Source organism: Nyctereutes procyonoides, unplaced genomic scaffold (genome assembly GCF_905146905.1).
Source record: "Nyctereutes procyonoides isolate TBG_1078 unplaced genomic scaffold, NYPRO_anot_genome, whole genome shotgun sequence".
Classification (NCBI taxonomy): Eukaryota; Metazoa; Chordata; class Mammalia; order Carnivora; family Canidae; genus Nyctereutes; species Nyctereutes procyonoides.
Genome location: NW_026575043.1, coordinates 36,252,184 through 36,259,619, shown reverse-complemented (window position 1 = coordinate 36,259,619; position 7,436 = coordinate 36,252,184).

Genomic DNA, 7,436 nt, shown 5'->3' with positions numbered 1-7,436 from the left:
TATTGGCAAATAATTATGCTTCATTTCTTCCTTTCCAAACCTTATGCTTTTAATCTCTTATTTCTTCTCCTACTGAATTTTACCAAATGCTTTTTCTACCTCTATTGAGATGATAGTATTTTTTTCTTTCATTTATTTTTGACCAAACCTAATTTCATTTACTTCAGCCTATGGGTTTTCTAGTATTAAAATGCATTGCTGGGGTGAATATAACCTGATTATGACATGTCCTTTTAATATTCTGTTGGATTTGGTTTGCTAAATACTAGTTTTGGATTTTGTATATGTCTTCATTAGGTGATAACAGCTAATTGACACAGCTGTACTAATCACCACCATATAGGGGTTTATTAACTCCTCCCTGTAGTTTTATCAATTTCTGTTTTATATATTTTGAGAATATTTTATCATGTGGATACATGTTTAGAATTACATCGTCTAGATAAATTGATCTTCCCCTCCTAGATAGTTCTATTCTAAGGGTCACAAAGCAGTTATCCCTGCATGCCTGGGGGAAGAGGGCCAGAGACTGAATGACTCTCCTCTACCCTGTCCTACCCAAGTCTTGAGGATTTGGACTGTTTCTAGTAGGGATCAATCTCAGTACTGTGTTGGGAACTCCACCTGGTTCCTGGAAGCCCCAAAGTATTGGGATGGTCCTATTCCCCAAGAGGGGGCCTTGCCTCTTGGCTCCTACCTGATGATCGAAGGCAAGACATCTACCAAAGGAAGCCAGTCAGAAGCCTTTCCCAGACCATAGCTCATGTTGCCCAGGGGGCCCGAATCAGCTTCACTTCTTCCTATGGCCAGTGTGCCTCAGCTAAGTCTGCCCAGTGAGGGCTCTTCTAGATTCACATGCCCAAGCTTGGCATCTTCAATTTTCCTGAAATTATACAGAACACATTTTCTGGGGTTCTTGTATTGTGGGGCTTTATCACTAGGCAGAGGCAGAGTTGAGGATTTCAGGTTCTAATGCAGTTAGACCAAGGTTAGCACAGCTCTGGCTTCTCCAGAAGCAGCTTCTGAAGAGTATGAGTAGAGGCTTGAGTTTTCCTTCCCTGTCTTATGAGGGACAACATGCCTTGTAAATGTGCTCTCTAGAATTCTGTTTTACCCTGCAACAAATTCCATCCTGGCAAGGAACCCAGCCCCTTCCATGCTCTTGGTACGTGCAATCTGGAACATGCTGGGAGGCAAAGCCTCAGCTCTTAGCCACCTGGAAGAGTTCCCCAAGAGCCTCTTCTCACCTCTGATTCTTGCTGCTTTTTCTAGTTGACCAAAGAGGCAGTGAAGGCCATAGTGCAAATCTTACCCTTCCTCAAGATGGAGCTTGTTTCCATAACATTAGGGTTGAAGGCAAGTAGAGAAGGAGAGTCAGAGAGTTAGAGCCATGTGAGAAAGGAGAGGCTGAGATGGTACAAAGCTGATTGGGCCAAGGTTGATCAAGATGATATTGATTAGTGAGAGCTATATTACCTCCTATAGGTGGTAATATGGATGAGTACTAGGGATGGGAATGAGGGAATATCTGAGAGGGAAGAAGGATGGATGAGGTAGAGGAGGGACAGGCTGGCAGCAGGGACATAGGCCTAAGGACAAGGAATCTGGCCCTTGCTCGAGGTCTCCAACCTCTGCTGGGTTTATTGTGTGGGGGTACACTGTCCTAAAAGGCAGCCTCTCAGGCCAACCTCTCCCATCCCCACAGAAGGCCAAAGCTGAAGAATTTGACCTGATCCAAGACTTAGAACAGGATCCCTAGAACACATAATCATCTGTTCCCAAGCAACAGCCATAATTGTGCAGTCCAGCCAGTGGCCCAGCCAGAGAGGAGGCGAGCCCAAGGCAGGGGAAGCACAAAGCAATAGAAAAATGCACAGATCTTGTATTGAGCTGTTTATGCAAGATGGATGAGTCATAGGTGCCTGGGTGTCTCAGTCAGTTAAGCATCCAACTCTTAATTTTGGCTTGAGTCATGATCTCAAGGTCGTGAGATCGAGCCCTGCATTGGGCTCTGTGCTGAGTATGACACCTGCTTGAGATTCTCTCTCTCCCTCTCCCTCCCCACTTGCTCTCACACACACTCTCTCTCAAATAAGTAAATCTTAAAAAAAAAAAGATGGACAAGTCCTTCTCTATCTCCTAAAAAAGATCAAACTAAACCTTGGCCCTCTACTCCTCTGCTGCCAGACTGTGTGGTCAAGATAGCATCAGAATCTTCATCAAGATGGTGTTGTGGGTGCTGGACCCAGACTTCCTCCAGAAGGCAGAGATGCTGGAGGGGGACTTTCACCCTTTTGCTATGAGAAGGCTTTGCCAGGCATGGCACCCGTGACCAAACTGAACAGGGCCATGATTCCACTAGCATCTCTCTGAGAAAAAGGGGTAGGACAGGATCTCAACAACTTTGTTGTCCACCTTAGGAGTCTGGGATACTTTGAAGCAAGGATTTTTTTCCCCAGGTGAGCAGGGAACAAGTGGAAGTATCCTTTTAGACACAAAGGCCATGAACCCCTTGAATACTCTGAAGTCAAGACCCAAGCCAGGTGGGGACTATTCAGACACTCATCATAACTGGGAAGTTGCTGTCCTGGACTAGTTGGGGGTAGTAACCCACGGGGAGGAGAAAGTTATGTTTGAAAAGCAACAGTCCATTCATTATTCTTCCAATGAACATCTCTTCCAGAGACCATGCTAAGCATGAAGATTTCAGGGGTGCTGGTGGCAGCCTTGCCTTTCTGGAGGATCCAGTCTCCCCAAGGAAGGTGAGGGAACAAATAACTAAATGGCAGAAGCTCTGCCTTATCAGTAATTGCTTTAAATGTAAATAGATTAGGGATACCTGGGTGGCTCAGTGGTTGGGCAACTGCCTTTGGCTCAGGACATGATTCTGCAGTTCTGGGATCGAGTCCTACATCGGGCTCCCTGCATGGAGCCTGCTTCTCCCTCTGCCCATGTCTCTGCCTCTCTCTTTGTGTCTCTCATAAATAAAAAAAATCTTTTAAAAATGTAAATAGATTAAATTTTCTACAAATGGCAGAGATAGGCAAAATGCATTTAAAAACTGATTCATAGATATGGTTCATTTGAGATATAAAGACTCACGAGATACAGACACAGAGTTGAGATAAAAGAGTGGAAAAATATATTCCATACAAATAGTAACCAAAGACTGAAGTAGCTTATGTAGCTCTGCCAATATCAGAAAAAGTGCATTTTAAGTCAAAAACAGTCTCAAGAGACAAAAATGGACATTATATCTTGACAACAGAGTCCAAAATGTATGAAACAAACATTGACAGAATTGAAGGGAGAAATAGTTCTACAATAATGGAGACTTAGTTACACCTTTTTCAATAATGAATAAAACATCTAGACAGAAGATCAACAAGGAAATTGAGGACATGAAGAACACTGTAAACCAATTCAACCTAATAAACATCTATAGAACATGCCACCCAACAACAGAAGAATACTCATTCTTCTCAAGTGCACATGGGACATTCTCCAGATTGACCATATATTAGGCCACAAAACAAGTCTTCATAGATTTTCAAAGACTGAGGTCACCCAAAATATATTTTCTTATCACAAAGGAATGAAGCCATAAGTCAGTAACAAAAAGAAAAATTTACGAGTGTGTGGAAATCAAACAGCACACTCCTAAAAAGTCAGTGGGTCAAAGAAAAAAGTTGCAAGCGCAAGGAGAAAATAGTGGAGAGGAATGAAAAAGGAAACACATCATGGCAAAACTTATTTTTTAAAAGATTTTATTTATTTATGCATGAGAGACACAGAGAAGGGCAGAGACACAGGCAGAGGGAGAAGCAGGCTCCATGCAGGAGGCCCGACTCAGGACTCGATCTCAGAATTCCAGGATCACGCCCTGGGCCGAAGGCAGGCACTAAACCGCTGAGCCACCCAGTCGTCCCCATCATGCCAAAACTTACGGAATGCAACAAACACAGCACCCAGAGTCAAATGGAGAGCTGTGAGTGCCTATATTAAAAAATAAGAAAGATCTCAAATCAGTAACCTAACTTTATCTTGAGTACCCAGGAAAAGAAGAGCATCTAAATATAAAGCTAGCAGAAGGGCAGCCGTGGTGGCTCAGCGGTTTAGCACCGCTCTGTCTCTGTCTCTGTCTCTGTCTCTGTCTCTCTCTCTCTCTCTCTCTCTTTCTCTGTGTGCCTCTAATAAATAAATAAAATCTTAAAAAAAAAAAAGCTAGCAGAAGAAAGTACCTACCTAAGCCCTGTCTTGGGTCCCACAGGCCCCCCACTTCTATGGTGAGACTCCACCCTTCCCTCCCCAGCACCCTGGGAGAAGGGCATCCTTTCTGCACAATGGTGCCCCTCCCCTGATCCTTTTCATCCCCACCCCACCCCACCAGCTGGGACATGGCCCCAGGGACCCTTAGCAGAGGTTGGCATGCAGGAAACCAGGGGCCTGATTGCCCCACTGTGAGTGGACCCCAGGGACAGCCCCATGAGCCCCTGCTGCCTCAGGGCCTAGGCCCTGACTCTACCCCCAAAGAACACTGTCTTGTCCCCACCCCCAAAGAATAATGCCCAGTGATATCCACAGAGAGAAATGAAATTGGAGTGGAAATGGGAAAAGATGGAGAACAACGCAGTCTTGGGGAGGGAGGAGCTTAAAAGAATAATGTAAGTAAATTCATGTCCATAAAATTGACAACCAAATGAAATAGACAAATTCCTTGAAAACAGATTTCAAAAGGTAACAATACACATAGAAAATCTAAAATGTCCTATATCTGCTAAAGAAATAGAATCTCTGGTTTTAAATTTTCTCACAAAGAAAACATATGCCTAGATGGTTTCCCTAGTGAATTTTTCTAAGCATTTAAAGACCTAATACTAACCCTATCTCCAAGGCCCCACAGCTGGAGATGAGCAGCAGTCCACCATCTCTCCTATTCTCCCAGTGAGGCAGGGAGATTCTCTTTGTGCGGATCAGCTCCCCTCCTGAGCACTGTGCTCTATAGGGAGATGGTCCTATGAAGGGTGGCCTGGGTAGGGGCTGGAAGACAGCTCTGGACCCCAGGGAGCACTGAGCACCCACGGAGTCAGAGTTGGCGTCCTATTGCCAACACCCTGGGCATCTATCAAGGACATGCCCACAGCATCCCCAAGAAGAGATTACAGGCCCTGCTTCCTCAGTGGAGCCTGAATTCACACTGAACACACATGTATACACACACACACAGTGCACAGGGCAAATTCAACCTTTACCAGCAGAATATGAGGGAGTACTGACTGGGCAGCCACTAAGAGTCCCTTTTGGGGTGTTGGAAATTTTCTTTGCCTTCATCTGGAAGGTGGTAACACAGGTGTTTGCATGCAAATGGAATCATCATGTGTACTTTAATGATGACTGCCTTTGCTGTCTATAAATTTTACATTAACTTTTTTTAGTCCATGGAAATGGAAGTTTACTTGTTTCCAGCACCACTTATTGAAAGGACTTTGCTTTCTCCTATTGAATTGCTCTGGTGCTTTTGTGAAAAATCAATTGATATTACATATGTTCATCCTTGACTGGCAGCTGTATTACATTTCATTGAGCTGTGTTTGTCTTCTCCCTATGCCCGCACCATGCTGGTATAAGGAGACTTGCTGGTTTTCTTTGTGGGAAAATTTGATGACTGCCTTAGAGGAAGGGTTGAGGTCAGGTTATGTAAGTTCCCACCTGTGTTCTTCTCATTCAAGTATGTAAAATAAGTAGACTGACAAAATAAATTTGAGAAAAAAGTTACAAGTTTAGAAGATAGGTGCATACACACACAGATACACACACACAAGGAGCCAACACCTGTATAATATAGGAGACCCTGAAAAGAAAAAAAAAACAAGAAAAGAGGATAGTACAAAGTCAAGTACAAATAGTACAGATTTGAGAGACCTTTCCTTAAATTAGAAAAAAACATCTTTGAAACCATATATTCCAAGGGAAACTGTAAACCTGAGAAAACTGATCCAAGTGACCAACACCAGGATGTATTCTAGCAAAAATCAATAAACTTAAAAAGCAACTTGGAGCATTGAGGCAAAAAAAAAAAATCACAAGGGAAAGAAAAATCAGATTATCAGACTTCTCGAGAGCAACATTTTATACCAGAAGAAACTAGAGTGACATATTTAAGATATTCAGGGAAGGAAAACATGAGTGAAGGATTTTAGGTCCAGCTACACTGACTTCCAAGGATAAAGACCACAGTTACCAATATGCCACCAGCAGCCAGGAAGGCAGAGATGCACGTGGAGCCAGCATACATAAGGTGTGAACACTAAAAACATAAAAATGCCAGAATTGACTTAAAATCATCATGGTGACAAGAAAGTAAGATTTACCCAGCAGATGTCATGAATGTGCTAGAAGAGCTAAAAGGTTTGTGTGTGTCACTTACTCTGGGGTCTGGAACTCTGAGCCATGCAGGCTCAACTGAGGCGTCATAGGATTGACAGTAATAACTAGCTTTGTCCTCAGCTGAGAGCCCAGCAATAGTCAGAGGGACTGTGGTGCCCAAATTGGAACCAGAGAATGAGTCAGGAATCCTAAGGACTGGTTGTTGTTCTTGTAGATGAGGACTTCGGGGACCTGGCAGTTGCTGATGTGGCTTAAGATAACGCATCCTGCAATATTGCTGCCCCTTCCTGTGGAGGATATGGTGACCTTGTCTCTCAGGGATCCGACATTGAGGCCAACTGAGTCAGCATAGACTGGGCTTTGGCAAGAACGCTCTTGAGATCCCCCAGAACTGAGCATGCTGTGCCCCCTGCTGGGTCCAGGCCTCAGGTCTTACCTCCTGGTGGGCAGAATGATCCCCAAATGGAATTAAAGAATAAAGGGGCTCTGGTGTTGCCTCTCTGCCAACTGGTCTCATCCTTTAAATCCCGTCTTAGACCTGACTGCTAGAATAGTGTGGAAAACAGACCATAGGGCTCAGAGTGGAGACTAGGAGACCAGGAGGGAGATGGGCTTGGGTCAGGATGGTGGCCGTGGAAGCAGGGAGGATTGATTGCATCTCAGATATATTTTGAAGACAGGGATGGCAGGATTTTCAGATGAGTAATAAGCGAGAAAAAGAGAGGAATCCAGGACGCTGTCAGACATTGGGCTTAAGCAACCAGGAAGATGAAGCTGCCATTTTGGAGACGGAGACCTTGCCAAGGAGTGGGTTTGGAATCAGTTCCATTTTGAAAATGAGTCTCATTATGACTTTTAATTCTTGGCATTTCTCGACTTTAATTTGACCGTAAGATGTTTCTTTGTCCAGAGCATCTTTCAGGGCTCCTACTCCAAAAAAGGCAGATTGGAGAAAGTGCCTACAGGGAGCAGGGGAAATGTGTGTCTGCTATTACTTAAAACATATTTAGGGACACCATAAAAGATATTTAAATAAGGCCATGAAAAGT